This window comes from Pan paniscus, chromosome 4 (assembly GCF_029289425.2).
Source record: "Pan paniscus chromosome 4, NHGRI_mPanPan1-v2.0_pri, whole genome shotgun sequence".
Taxonomy (NCBI): Eukaryota; Metazoa; Chordata; class Mammalia; order Primates; family Hominidae; genus Pan; species Pan paniscus.
This window is the reverse complement of record NC_073253.2, coordinates 112,695,179-112,708,253: the sequence shown is the minus strand read 5'-3', so window position 1 is coordinate 112,708,253 and position 13,075 is coordinate 112,695,179.

Here is a 13,075-nt window from a genome sequence, read left to right as displayed (position 1 = left end):
CCACAGATCAGCCCAGTTCCTTTTTGTGCTTGAACCACAGCTATTTTTAAATTGGTTAGTGTGCACCTGGAAAATCAAAAGTGGTCTCTACGTTCATTTTATTGCAATGGAAAGGGAGTGTTAGTCAGATGTAGTCTTCAATTAACTGGGCAAATTGTGATCTAAAAGTTTCCCCTTCATTTTTATCATTAATCCTCTCAATATGTACAGGAATATATGCTATGCAAAATAGGCAGTGTCAAGACTGAGCACATCTCTAATAGTTTTCGTGCAGAGATATCAATTGAGAAACAGAAACCTGACTTACATTTTCCCAAGAAATAGGTAAATATTACATGTAATGATTTAGCATCCATGGCGCAGGTTGCATGGGATTCTCATTATATAGTATTTTCAGCATATGAATATATTTACACTTGTTGGTGAAGATATTAGAGAGAGATTTTATATAGAATTACACTGTCTTGGAAGTAAGAGTTTCTCCACCATTTTGAACTTTTCAATTTTGTGTCTCTTACCTTCTTAATAGTATTCTGATTGGATAATTCACTTCCAATATCAATGACCTTTGAAGAATAAATTTTTCCTACATCACTTCTCCCAGTTGGCCACTGTGGAAACCCCCAAAACTTTTTTGACTACTTTTTGTGACAATGCCTATTATAGGGTGATAATTACATATGTCTTATTAAAAAAAATGTAAGTAGAGACTTCTGGTATGAACGTGGTTGTCTATATCAACTTCTCCTGCCAACCTGTTCTTCCTGGGAATTATATAAAAGCAATAAATATCTTTTCCACGTACCCCATTTAAAATGAAATTAGGAGAAATTTATAGAAGCTGCATAAGAAGAAGAAGAAGAAGAAAAAAGAGAGTGAAGCAAGACCCAGCAGTGGCAGCACTTTAAAGGCACCAGAAAAATATACTTCCTAAAGATGAGGAGTCATTCATTCAGTAATGCAAAAACTATGACTTCTATCAGAGTGGCAGCAGAAGCTTCCTAGACAAGGTTTAGAAAGAAAGTAGAAATTCAATTACCTAACAAAACCATTGCATGGCCAAAAGGTAAGAAAACACAAGCAAAGTCAAACATATGAACATAAGTCTATTTGCGATATATAACTCATCTATATACTTGCTATATCTCAAGTATCTGGAACACTACCTGCCACATAATAAATATTTATTGAATGAATACATGAATCAAATTGAAAAATTTGGCAAAGAACATAGTTTGTAAAAAAAAAAAGTAAAAATGGCTTTTACACATATTTAAAGATGTTCTCTCATCAGTCATAAGATAAATTATTCCATTTTTATCTATTAGATTGGCAAAAACTCAAGTGCTAAAACTTCCCATTGGCAAAGTTCTGAGGAAACAGTTATTATCATATATCGCTGATGGCCATGTAATTTGTATAAGATTTATGAAAAGCAAGTTGGCAACATCTATGAAAAGTACAAAGGCATATACCTCTTGGCACAGAAATTCCAACTTGGGTAGTATCCTAGAGACATATGTATGTGCATAATGAGGTATGTACAAGGTTATTCATAGCAGCATTATTATTAAATGTAAAATAATGGAATAATCATATATGCATTGATGGGGACAAGAATTGGCTATGTTAATTATAATATATCTACTCAGTGAAAATGTGATATAGCTATAGAAATAATGAGAATTCTCCTAAGATATCCAGGATGTATGACTGATGAAAGAAAAATCTAAGTTAACACAGCTTTTATGTTAAGAAACCTCAGTGCTTACAAAGAAGGTAGAAAATAAAAATATTTATTTTTAGTCATTTTTATATAGACAAACTTTGGAAGAGCTATAAGAAGCTAAAAACAGGGAGTAAGGGAGCCAAGATAGCAGAATAGGAACAGCTCCGGTCTACAGCTCCCTGCATGAGCGACGCAGAAGACGGGTGATTTCTGCATTTCCATCTGAGGTACCGGGTTCATCTCACTAGGGAGTGCCAGACAGTGGGTGCAGGTCAGTGGGTGCATGCACCGTGCGCGAGCCGAAGCAGGGCGAGGCATTGCCTCACTTGGGAAGCGCAAGGGCTCAGGGAGATCCCTTTCCTAGTCAAAGAAAGGGGTGATGGACGCACGTGGAAAATCGGGTCACTCCCACCCGAATATTGCGCTTTTCGGACCGGCTTAAAAAACGGCGCACCACGAGATTATATCCTGCACCTGGCTCGGAGGGTCCTACGCCCACGGAGACTGGCTGATTGCTAGCACAGCAGTCTGAGATCAAACTGCAAGGCGGCAGCCAGGCTGGGGCAGGGGCGCCCGCCATTGCCCAGGCTTGATTAGGTAAACAAAGCAGCTGGGAAGCTCAAACGGGGTGGAGCCCACCACAGCTCAAGGAGGCCTGCCGGCCTCTGTAGGCTCCACCTCTGGGGGCAGGGCACAGACAAACAAAAAGACAGCAGTAACCTCTGCAGACTTAAATGTCCCTGTCTGACAGCTTTGAAGAGAGCAGTGGTTCTCCCAGCACGCAGCTGGAGATCTGAGAATGGGCAGACTGCCTCCTTAAGTGGGGCCCTGATCCCTGGCCCCCGAGCAGCCTAACTGGGAGGCACCCCCCAGGAGGGGCACACTGACATCTCACACGGCAGGGTATTCCAACAGACCTGCAGCTGAGGGTCCTCTCTGTTAGAAGGAAAACTAACAAACAGAAAGGACATCCACACCAAAAACCCATCTGTACATCACCATCATCAAAGACCAAAAGTAGATAAAACCACAAAGATGGGGAAAAAACAGAGCAGAAAAACTGGAAACTCTAAAACGCAGAGCGCCTCTCCTCCTCCAAAGGAACGCAGTTCCTCACCAGCAACGGAACAAAGCTGGATGGAGAACGACTTTGACGAGCTGAGAGAAGAAGGCTTCAGACGATCAAATTACTCTGAGCTACGGGAGGACATTCAAAACAAAGGCAAAGAAGTTGAAAACTTTGAAAAAAATTTAGAAGAATGTATAACTAGAATAACCAATACAGAGAAGTGCTTAAAGGAGCTGATGGAGCTGAAAACCAAGGCTCGAGAACTATGTGAAGAATGCAGAAGCCTCAGGAGCCAATGCGATCAATTGGAAGAAAGGGTATCAGCAATGGAAGATGAAATGAATGAAATGAAGTGAGAAGGGAAGTTTAGAGAAAAAAGAATAAAAAGAAATGAGCAAAGCCTCCAAGAAATATGGGCCTATGTGAAAAGACCAAATCTACGTCTGATTGGTGTACCTGAAAGTGATGGGGAGAATGGAACCAAGTTGGAAAACACTCTGCAGGATATTATCCAGGAGAACTTCCCCAGTCTAGCAAGGCAGGCCAACGTTCAGATTCAGGAAATACAGAGAACGCCACAAAGATACTCCTCGAGAAGAGCAACTCCAAGACACATAATTGTCAGATTCACCAAAGTTGAAATGAAGGAAAAAATGTTAAGGGCAGCCAGAGAGAAAGGTCGGGTTACCCTCAAAGGGAAGCCCATCAGACTAATAGCAGATCTCTCAGCAGAAACCCTACAAGCCAGAAGAGAGTGGGGGCCAATATTCAACATTCTTAAAGAAAAGAATTTTCAACCCAGAATTTCATATCCAGCCAAACTAAGCTTCATAAGTGAAGGAGAAATAAAATACTTTACAGAAAAGCAAATGCTGAGAGATTTTGTCACCACCAGGCCTGCCCTAAAAGAGCTCCTGAAGGAAGCGCTAAACATGGAAAGGAACAACCGGTACCAGCCACTGCAAAATCATGCCAAAATGTAAAGACCATCGAGACTAGGAAGAAACTGCATCAACTAACGAGCAAAATCACCAGCTAACATCATAATGACAGGATCAAATTCACACATAACAATATTAACTTTAAATGTCAATGGACTAAATGCTCCAATTAAAAGACACAGACTGGCAAATTGGATAAAGAGTCAAGACTCATCAGTGTGCTGTATTCAGGAAACCCATCTCACGTGCAGAGACACACATAGGCTCAAAATAAAAGGATGGAGGAAGATCTACCAAGCAAATGGAAAACATAAAAAGGCAGGGGTTGCAATCCTAGTCTCTGATAAAACAGACTTTAAACCAACAAAGATCAAAAGAGATAAAGAAGGCCATTACATAATGGTAAAGGGATCAATTCAACAAGAAGAGCTAACTATCCTAAATATATATGCACCCAATACAGGAGCACCAAGATTCATAAAGCAAGTCCTGAGTGACCTACAAAGAGACTTAGACTCCCACACATTAATAATGGGAGACTTTAACACCCCACTGTCAACATTAGACAGATCAACGAGACAGAAAGTCAACAAGGATACCCAGGAATTGAACTCAGCTCTGCAACAAGCGGACCTAATAGACATCTACAGAACTCTCCACCCCAAATCAACAGAATATACATTTTTTTCAGCACCACACCACATCTATTCCAAAATTGACCACATACTTGGAAGTAAAGCTCTCCTCAGCAAATGTAAAAGAACAGAGATTATAACAAACTGTCTCTCAGACCACAGTGCAATCAAACTAGAACTCAGGATTAAGAATCTCACTCAAAACCGCTCAACTACATGGAAACTGAACAACCTGCTCCTGAATGACTACTGGGTACATAACGAAATGAAGGCAGAAATAAAGATGTTCTTTCAAACCAAGGAGAACAAAGACACAACATACCAGAATCTCTGGGATGCATTCAAAGCAGTGTGTAGAGGGACATTTATAGCACTAAATGCCCACAAGAGAAAGCAGGAAAGATCCAAAATTGACACCCTAACATCACAATTAAAAGAACTAGAAAAGCAAGAGCAAACACATTCAAAAGCTAGCAGAAGGCAAGAAATAACTAAAATCAGAGCAGAACTGAAGGAAATAGAGACATAAAAACCCTTCAAAAAATTAATGAATCCAGGAGCTGGTTTTTTGAAAGGATCAACAAAATTGATAGACTGCTAGCAAGACTAATAAAGAAAAAAAGAGAGAAGAATCAAATAGACACAACAAAAAATGATAAAGGGGATATCACCACCAATCCCACAGAAATACAAACTACCATCAGAGAATACTACAAACACCTCTACGCAAATAAACTAGAAAATCTAGAAGAAATGGATAAATTCCTTGACACATACACTCTCCCAAGACTAAACCAGGAAGAAGTTGAATCTCTGAATAGACCAATAACAGGAGCTGAAATTGTGGCAATAATCAATAGTTTACCAACCAAAAAGAGTCCAGGACCAGATGGATTCACAGCCAAATTCTACCACAGGTACAAAGAGGAACTGGTACCATTCCTTCTGAAACTATGCCAATCAATAGAAAAAGAGGGAATCCTCCCTAACTCATTTTATGAGGCCAGCATCATTCTGATACCAAAGCCGGGCAGAGACACAACCAAAAAAGACAATTTTAGACCAATATCCTTGATGAACATTGATGCAAAAATCCTCAATAAAATACTGGCAAAACGAATCCAGCAGCACATCAAAAAGCTTATCCACCATGATCAAGTGGGCTTCATCCCTGGGATGCAAGGCTGGTTCAATATATGCAAATCAATAAATGTAATCCAGCATATAAACAGAGCCAAAGACAAAAACCACACGATTATCTCAATAGACGCAAAAAAAGCCTTTGACAAAATTCAACTACCTTCATGCTAAAAACTCTCATTAAATTAGGTATTGATGGGAGGTATCTCAAAATAATAAGAGCTATCTATGACAAACCCACAGCCAATATCATACTGAATGGGCAAAAACTGGAAGCATTCCCTTTGAAAACTGGCACAAGACAGGGATGCCCTCTCTCACCACTCCTATTCAACATAGTGTTGGAAGTTCTGGCCAGGGCAATTAGGCAGTAGAAGGAAATAAAGGGTATTCAATTAGGAAAAGAGGAAGTCAAATTGTCCCTGTTTGCAGATGACATGATTGTATATCTAGAAAACCCCATTGTCTTAGCCCAAAATCTCCTTAAGCTGATAAGCAACTTCAGCAAAGTCTCAGGATACAAAATCAATGTACAAAAATCACAAGCATTCTTATACACCAACAACAGACAAACAGAGCCAAATCATGAGTGAACTCCCATTCACAATTGCTTCAAAGAGAATAAAATACCTAGGAATCCAACTTACAAGGGATGTGAAGGACCTCTTCAAGGAGAACTACAAACCACTGCTCAAGGAAATAAAAGAGGACACAAACAAATGGAAGAACATTCCATGCTCATGGGTAGGAAGAATCAATATCGTGAAAATGGCCATACTGCCCAAGGTAATTTACAGATTCAATGCCATCCCCATCAAGCTACCAATGACTTTCTTCACAGAATTGGAAAAAACTACTTTAAAGTTCATATGGAACCAAAAAAGAGCCCGCATCGCCAAGTCAATCCTAAGCCAAAAGAACAAAGCTGGAGGCATCACACTACCTGACTTCAAACTATACTACAAGGCTACAGTAACCAAAACAGCATGGGACTGGTACCAAAACAGAGATATAGATCAATGGAACAGAACAGAGCCCTCAGAAATAACGCCGCATACCTACAACTATCTGATCTTTGACAAACCTGAGAAAAACAAGCAACGGGGAAAGGATTCCCTATTTAATAAATGGTGCTGGGAAAACTGGCTAGCCATATGTAGACAGCTGAAACTGGATCCCTTCCTTACACCTTATACAAAAATCAATTCAAGATGGATTAAAGACTTAAACGTTAGACCTAAAACCATAAAAACCCTAGAAGAAAACCTAGGCATTACCATTCAAGACATAGGCATGGGCAAGGACTTCATGTCCAAAACACCAAAAGCAATGGCAACAAAAGACAAAATTGACAAATGGGATCTAATTAAACTAAAGAGCTTCTGCATAGCAAAAGAAACTACCATCAGAGTGAACAGGCAACCTACAACATGGGAGAAAATTTTCGCAACCTACTCATCTGACAAAGGGCTAATATCCAGAATCTACAATGAACTCAAACAAATTTACAAGAAAAAAACAAACAACCCCATCAAAAAGTGGGCGAAGGACATGAACAGACACTTCTCAAAAGAAGACATTTATGCAGCCAAAAAACACATGAAAAAATGCTCATCATCACTGGCCATCAGAGAAATGCAAATCAAAACCACAATGAGATACCATCTCACACCAGTTAGAATGGCAATCATTAAAAAGTCAGGAAACAACAGGTGCTGGAGAGGATGTGGAGAAAAAGGAACACTTTTACACTGTTGGTGGGACTGTAAACTAGTTCAACCATTGTGGAAGTCAGTGTGGCGATTCCTCAGGGATCTAGAACTAGAAATACCATTTGACCCAGCCATCCCATTACTGGGTATATACCCAAAGGACTATAAATCATGCTGCTATAAAGACACATGCACACGTATGTGTATTGCGGCATTATTCACAATAGCAAAGACTTGGAACCAACCCAAATGTCCAACAATGATAGACTGGATTAAGAAAATGTGGCACATATACACCATGGAATACTATGCAGCCATAAAAAAGGATGAGTTCATGTCCTTTGTAGGGACATGGATGAAATTGGAAACCATCATTCTCAGTAAACTATCACAAGAACAAAAAACCAAACACCGCATATTCTCACTCACAGGTGGGAATTGAACAATGAGATCACATGGACACAGGAAGGGGAATATCACACTCTGGGGACTGTGGTGGGGTGGGGGGAGGGGGGAGGGTTGCATTGGGAGATATACCTAATGCTAGATGACGCGTTAGTGGGTGCAGCGCACCAGCATGGCACATGTACACATATGTAACTAACCTGCAGAATGTGCACATGTACCCTAAAACTTAAAAGTATAATAAAAAAATAATAATAATAATAAAAAAGAAGCTAAAAACAGTTGTTCCCCTGTTTGAGTGATGAAACTAAAGAGACAAGAAAGAGGTAGGGGAGAAAGATATGAATATACTGCTTTTTATAGCTTCAATTTTTTGAACCATGCAAATAAATTTCTGATTCAAAAAATTAAAATTTAATTAAGAAAGAAATTGTGGAGAAAAACAAGAAAATAAAAAAAGTTTACCAGTGTCTGGATTCATCTCAAAATAACACTCTCAGATTTATAGCCGAAAAAAAAAAAAAACCTCATTCATTAATTCATCAAACAGATGTTGATTGAATTACTTCCATGATTTAAGATGCTAGAGATGCAAGATAATGATTCTCCTGAAGCTTCTATTATTTCCGTGAAATAGGAAATAAACAACTGACAAGTTAAAGAAAAAAAACAGAAAAACAGTAAGTGTTATTACTAAAACAAAATAGGATGATACTATATAGATAGTGTCTTGGGAGCTTTTTTTTTTTTTTTTTTTGCTGAGTGCTCTGAGAAAGTCTCTTTCAAAATTAAAATTGACGGAGGTGATATTTGAACTGTGATTTGAGTGACAAAAAGGAGGCAGTTGTACACATATCAAAAAGACAAGCATTTTATGCAGAGTCCAGCAAGAGTAAAGGCTTGGGGTGAGAACAAATTTTTCATGCTTTATGGACAGAACAAAGTGCCATGTGAGTACAGAGAAATGAACAAGAACTAGAATTGCATGAATTAAGAGGTAAGTGTAGCTTCATAATGTGTAGCTATCTAGACCTTGGATGGCCAGGGCAAGAGATTTGGATTGCTTTCTACATGGGGTGAGAAGACATTGGAAAGTTTTACACAGAAGGATCATGTGATTTGATCTATGGAAGTAAAAGGGTTGACTCTGCTATCTGCTTGCATATTTTAGGGGGCAAGAGTTGAAGCAGGGTGGCCAGATTGTCATTCTTTTGGTATCCTAGGTAGACAATGATGGTGTTTCAGCTAGTATGGAGTTGGGGAAAAATGGAAGTAATATGAAAGTCTTTATTGATGATTAGAGGTGAAGTTGAGGGAAAGAATGAAATCAAACCAATGCTAGATTTTGACTTACAAAAATAGGTATAGATCTATTTTCTAAGATGAGATAGAGTGGGGAGAAACAGGTTTAGAGAATGGAATCAAAAATTCTACTTCAGATATCTTAAGTTTGAGATAAACGTATAAGTAGAGACGAAGAGTAGCTGGTTGGACATGTGTGTGAAACTCAGAGGAGAAGTAGAGTCAGGGCATAAAAATATAAAAATCATCTGCATATAAATGATACTTAAAGCCAAAGGGGTGAGATGCAAGTGAAATCACCTATAAATGACAACAGATATAGAAGAGATGATAAATACAGAACTCATCCAAGGGCATGCCAATCTCTAGCAGTGAGGAAGAGCAGAGATTAAAAAATACAAAGAAATTATTGACAGGATAACATGAACATATATAAAATAATAAAAATTTCATACAAATGAAAGCGCCTAAGATAAAAATAATGTTAGGAAAACATTTGCATCGGACATGATTTCTAAAGTGTTTATATTGTGATTATTACAGTATTTTTAGTCTTCCTTTTCATATTAAATAAGGCAAAGGATATGAACAAACAGTTTATATAAGCAGAGATTTTAAAAACATGGAAAATGTGCATTGTGTCCATTATTGAAGAAATAAAAAAATAAATTTTTTTTCAGGACACACTGTATTCTTCTTCTATGGATAAAACAATTGCTTAAATAAAAACATTCAAAGTTTGTGAGATTGTAGTGAAACTAATACAGTTGAACACTGCTGTTTGCTTTATAATAAACAATATGTAGTAAAAGATAAAATGTTTATCCAATTTGAGTCAGTAATTCCACCTTTGGGAATATATTTCCTAAAGTCATAATTCCACAGAAGAGGACTGCTTATATGCAGAACTAGATTTTTATTGCAATAAATTTTATCTTTAAGAAATTGAAGAAAATCAATACAACCACAAATAGAGAAGTGATCAAATCAAGCATAGTCTACTTAGGCTAGATGAATATTTTAAAACTACTAAAAATTGCCATTAAAAGTCATATATCAAAACTCATGAAAATGCGTATAACATAAATGGATTATTTTTAAAGAAGATTAAATGACATTTGTGTTTTTTATTCTGTCCCATTCTTACGACCAATTGACAACTTTTTCTCTTTTTTTTTACTTTCACATTTCTAAAATGTAAAATCCCAATGGACTTGCTTTCTACTCCATCCCCCAGTATAATTTTATCCAATTGCTTATTTTGTTGCCATGAACTTTAGGGATGTAACTGTGAGTTAGCAATGACATAACTACTGATGGATCTTTTGGGATAGGCCTTATTCACAAATCAAGATGTGGAGACCTCATGAGGATCCAAAAAGTCAGAGGTGGAGGGGGTCAGCCAGAGATAAGCTGTAGAGTGGAGCTGAAACTGACAACAGGGACATGTTTATTTATAACAGAAGCATGTGGAAGTATGAAAACAAGATAGGTTTAGGTTTTAGTCCAGAATCCTAAAATATGAATAGTCTGAAAATGGAAGAAAAAGATTTTAACGCATGCCCCGATGCATAATAATGGGCTAAATATAGAATCCTTAGAGAAGATGCAATGATCTGAATAGTGTTTGGTTGGTGGTTTCAACAGAAAGAACTAAAACATCTGTTTTTCCACTTAAAGCCTTTTTGGACATTCAAAGAAAGTCACTTAAAACTTTAACACTAGCCTCCTGGAAATCAAAACTTATGTTGAAGAAAATCATTTTAATGAAAAATGTAAGACAATGTTGTGAGCAGGTTAAGGGAACATTTCACTTCAGGGGCTTTTTCAAAACATCCCCTAAATTACAAAACAAAAGATAGCCTTGTCTCAGAAGTCTGTTTCTCCTGGGCTGGCGATGCACCTCTAAGAGTAATTTAGGCACCTAAGGAAGGACTTTTCAGACAAGAGAGGAATAAATGACCATTCCCATCTTACAGACGGATCACCAAGAGCATTAGCACGTCTCCGTAAGTGCACCTCTGTCTTCTGGAGCATTGACCACATCGAAACTCGATTTCTCTTAAGATCCACTGAATCCCAAAAAGAAATTGAGGTGTATACTTTTCATTATCCCATTTGCAAAGTGAATGATTTTTTTTTTTAATCCAAAAAAGCAGCATCAAAATCAGGCCACTAAGAAGAAAGGTAAATCTGGTGCTGAAGGAATATGCTCCTTATTCCTCAATGGCGTACGGAAGTTTATGATTCTGTTGAAAAAGTCATAACTCTGCTTCATTCTCTTGAGATGCAGAGTAAAGGGAGAAAACAGTGTTATTAATTTTATCAAAATTCTGCCCTCTCAGGATGGCTGAGTTGAGATGTCAGATGCCAGTTCTCCTCAGAAAGAACCAAAGTTACAGATGAATAATCGTAAGTTGAATAGAAGATTAAGGAGAGAGTGCCAGAACCTACTGGAGAACTCACAGAAAGAAGCTAGGGCACAGAAAAAAGAAGGAAGCAAGAGTGTGGCGGAGATTGAACCTCAAGGAACTTGGAGTCTGGTGGAAAGGGTAGGTGCGGTGTTTTGCGTTCCACTCACAGCTGTGGCAGACTGGGTTTCCGAACTGTAGGAGAGCTCCTTTGCTGGCCCTAGCCCAAGGACCGGTGTGGGTGGTGATTTGTTAATTTACTGAGGGCATTGCACCAGGCTACCAGCTTGTATAAAGTTGCTCACCCTCTCCCCAGACCTGAGCTGCAGTGGTAAGCGCCATATTGAGTGTGCATCATTGTGGTCCTCTGTCCTGCCCAGAAAATCTCAGCCTTCGTGTCTCCACATCACCAGATCCCCCGCAGACATTCCCTAGCACCTGCTCAGATTGCAGCAGCCACACATGGGGCCAGATGTACCCAAGGTAGCTGCAGAATTCCCGGTGGTCTGACACTCAGGGTATGCTGCCCCTAGGGGAAGGGAGAGTGCAGCGCGCCTAGGGAGTGCCCCATGGGACAAACGAAGCCAGAGCGTATGCTCTCCTGTGCCCAAGAGTTTCCTGCTTGGGGACTGAGGGTGACAGCACCCCTTCCAGCAGAGAAATGGGCACCATGCTCAGTGCTCTGGGGGGAAGTGTTTTTTAGCCCCAGTGGTCAGGCAGCCCCAGTGCTCAGGCACAGTAGTAGAGAGGAGGATTTCTCCTTCCCGACTGCCCACTGCTGCAGACAAAGCCGTGGATGCCTGTGGACAGCCAATACAGGACTATTAGGAGCAGCTACAATTATATTGGTGGTGTGCCTACCTGCCGAGTCCGACCTTCTTGCACCATAGGCAGAACCCCTTCCTCTCTCCACACTGAGTGGCAGCGTCCTCGCAGTGGAGAACAGATGACCAGCAAAGCTGTCTGTTTTCGGCTGAGGGAAGAGACTCCTCCCTGAAACCATGGTACAGGTGTTTTCTGTGGCTCTCAGCTTCATTGCAGCTTGAAGATAGACGGCAGTGTCTGTTTGAACTGAGACACATGAGACCCGGGACAGGAGTATGATAGGGAAACGTTCTTGCCTATCCAGGATGTGAAGCTGGCGCAACCGCCTACCACCTCTGGAGAGACCTCGGCACATTTCACCAGTTTTCCCTGCTACCCTCATCAGCACTGGTGCTGCTGCTTGTCACTGGAGTACCTGAGGCTGAGACTGGCTGTCCAGCTCCGCCCAGCTTTGACCCCTGCTCCAGGGCTGAGCAGGTAACTCACGGCACCGGACATTCCACCGACCAGTCCATCCCTTCAGGTAACAGCGAGCTCCTCCTAGAAAATAAAGACTAAGCCTATACTTACCTGTTTCTGCCATAGCCGGTTCTTACTTACTAGTGCCACCTCCTGGCCGGGAGGTTGAACTGCACAACCCGATACAAAATCTGACTCCAGAGCACAGCGCATGGAAATGAGATAAGCTTCTTAAGGCCTCCACCTGCCTGTCTCTATAGGAGACTGAGCACTTACTCACGTGCCCAGTATGTCACTACTACAACCACCATTTGAGAAATTCACCACACCAAGGAAAAGACCTTGCCCGCATGATTCAGTTACCTCCTACTGGGTCCCTCCCATGACACGTGGGAATTATGGGAGCTACATTTCGAGATGAGACATGTATGGGGACACAGCCAAGCC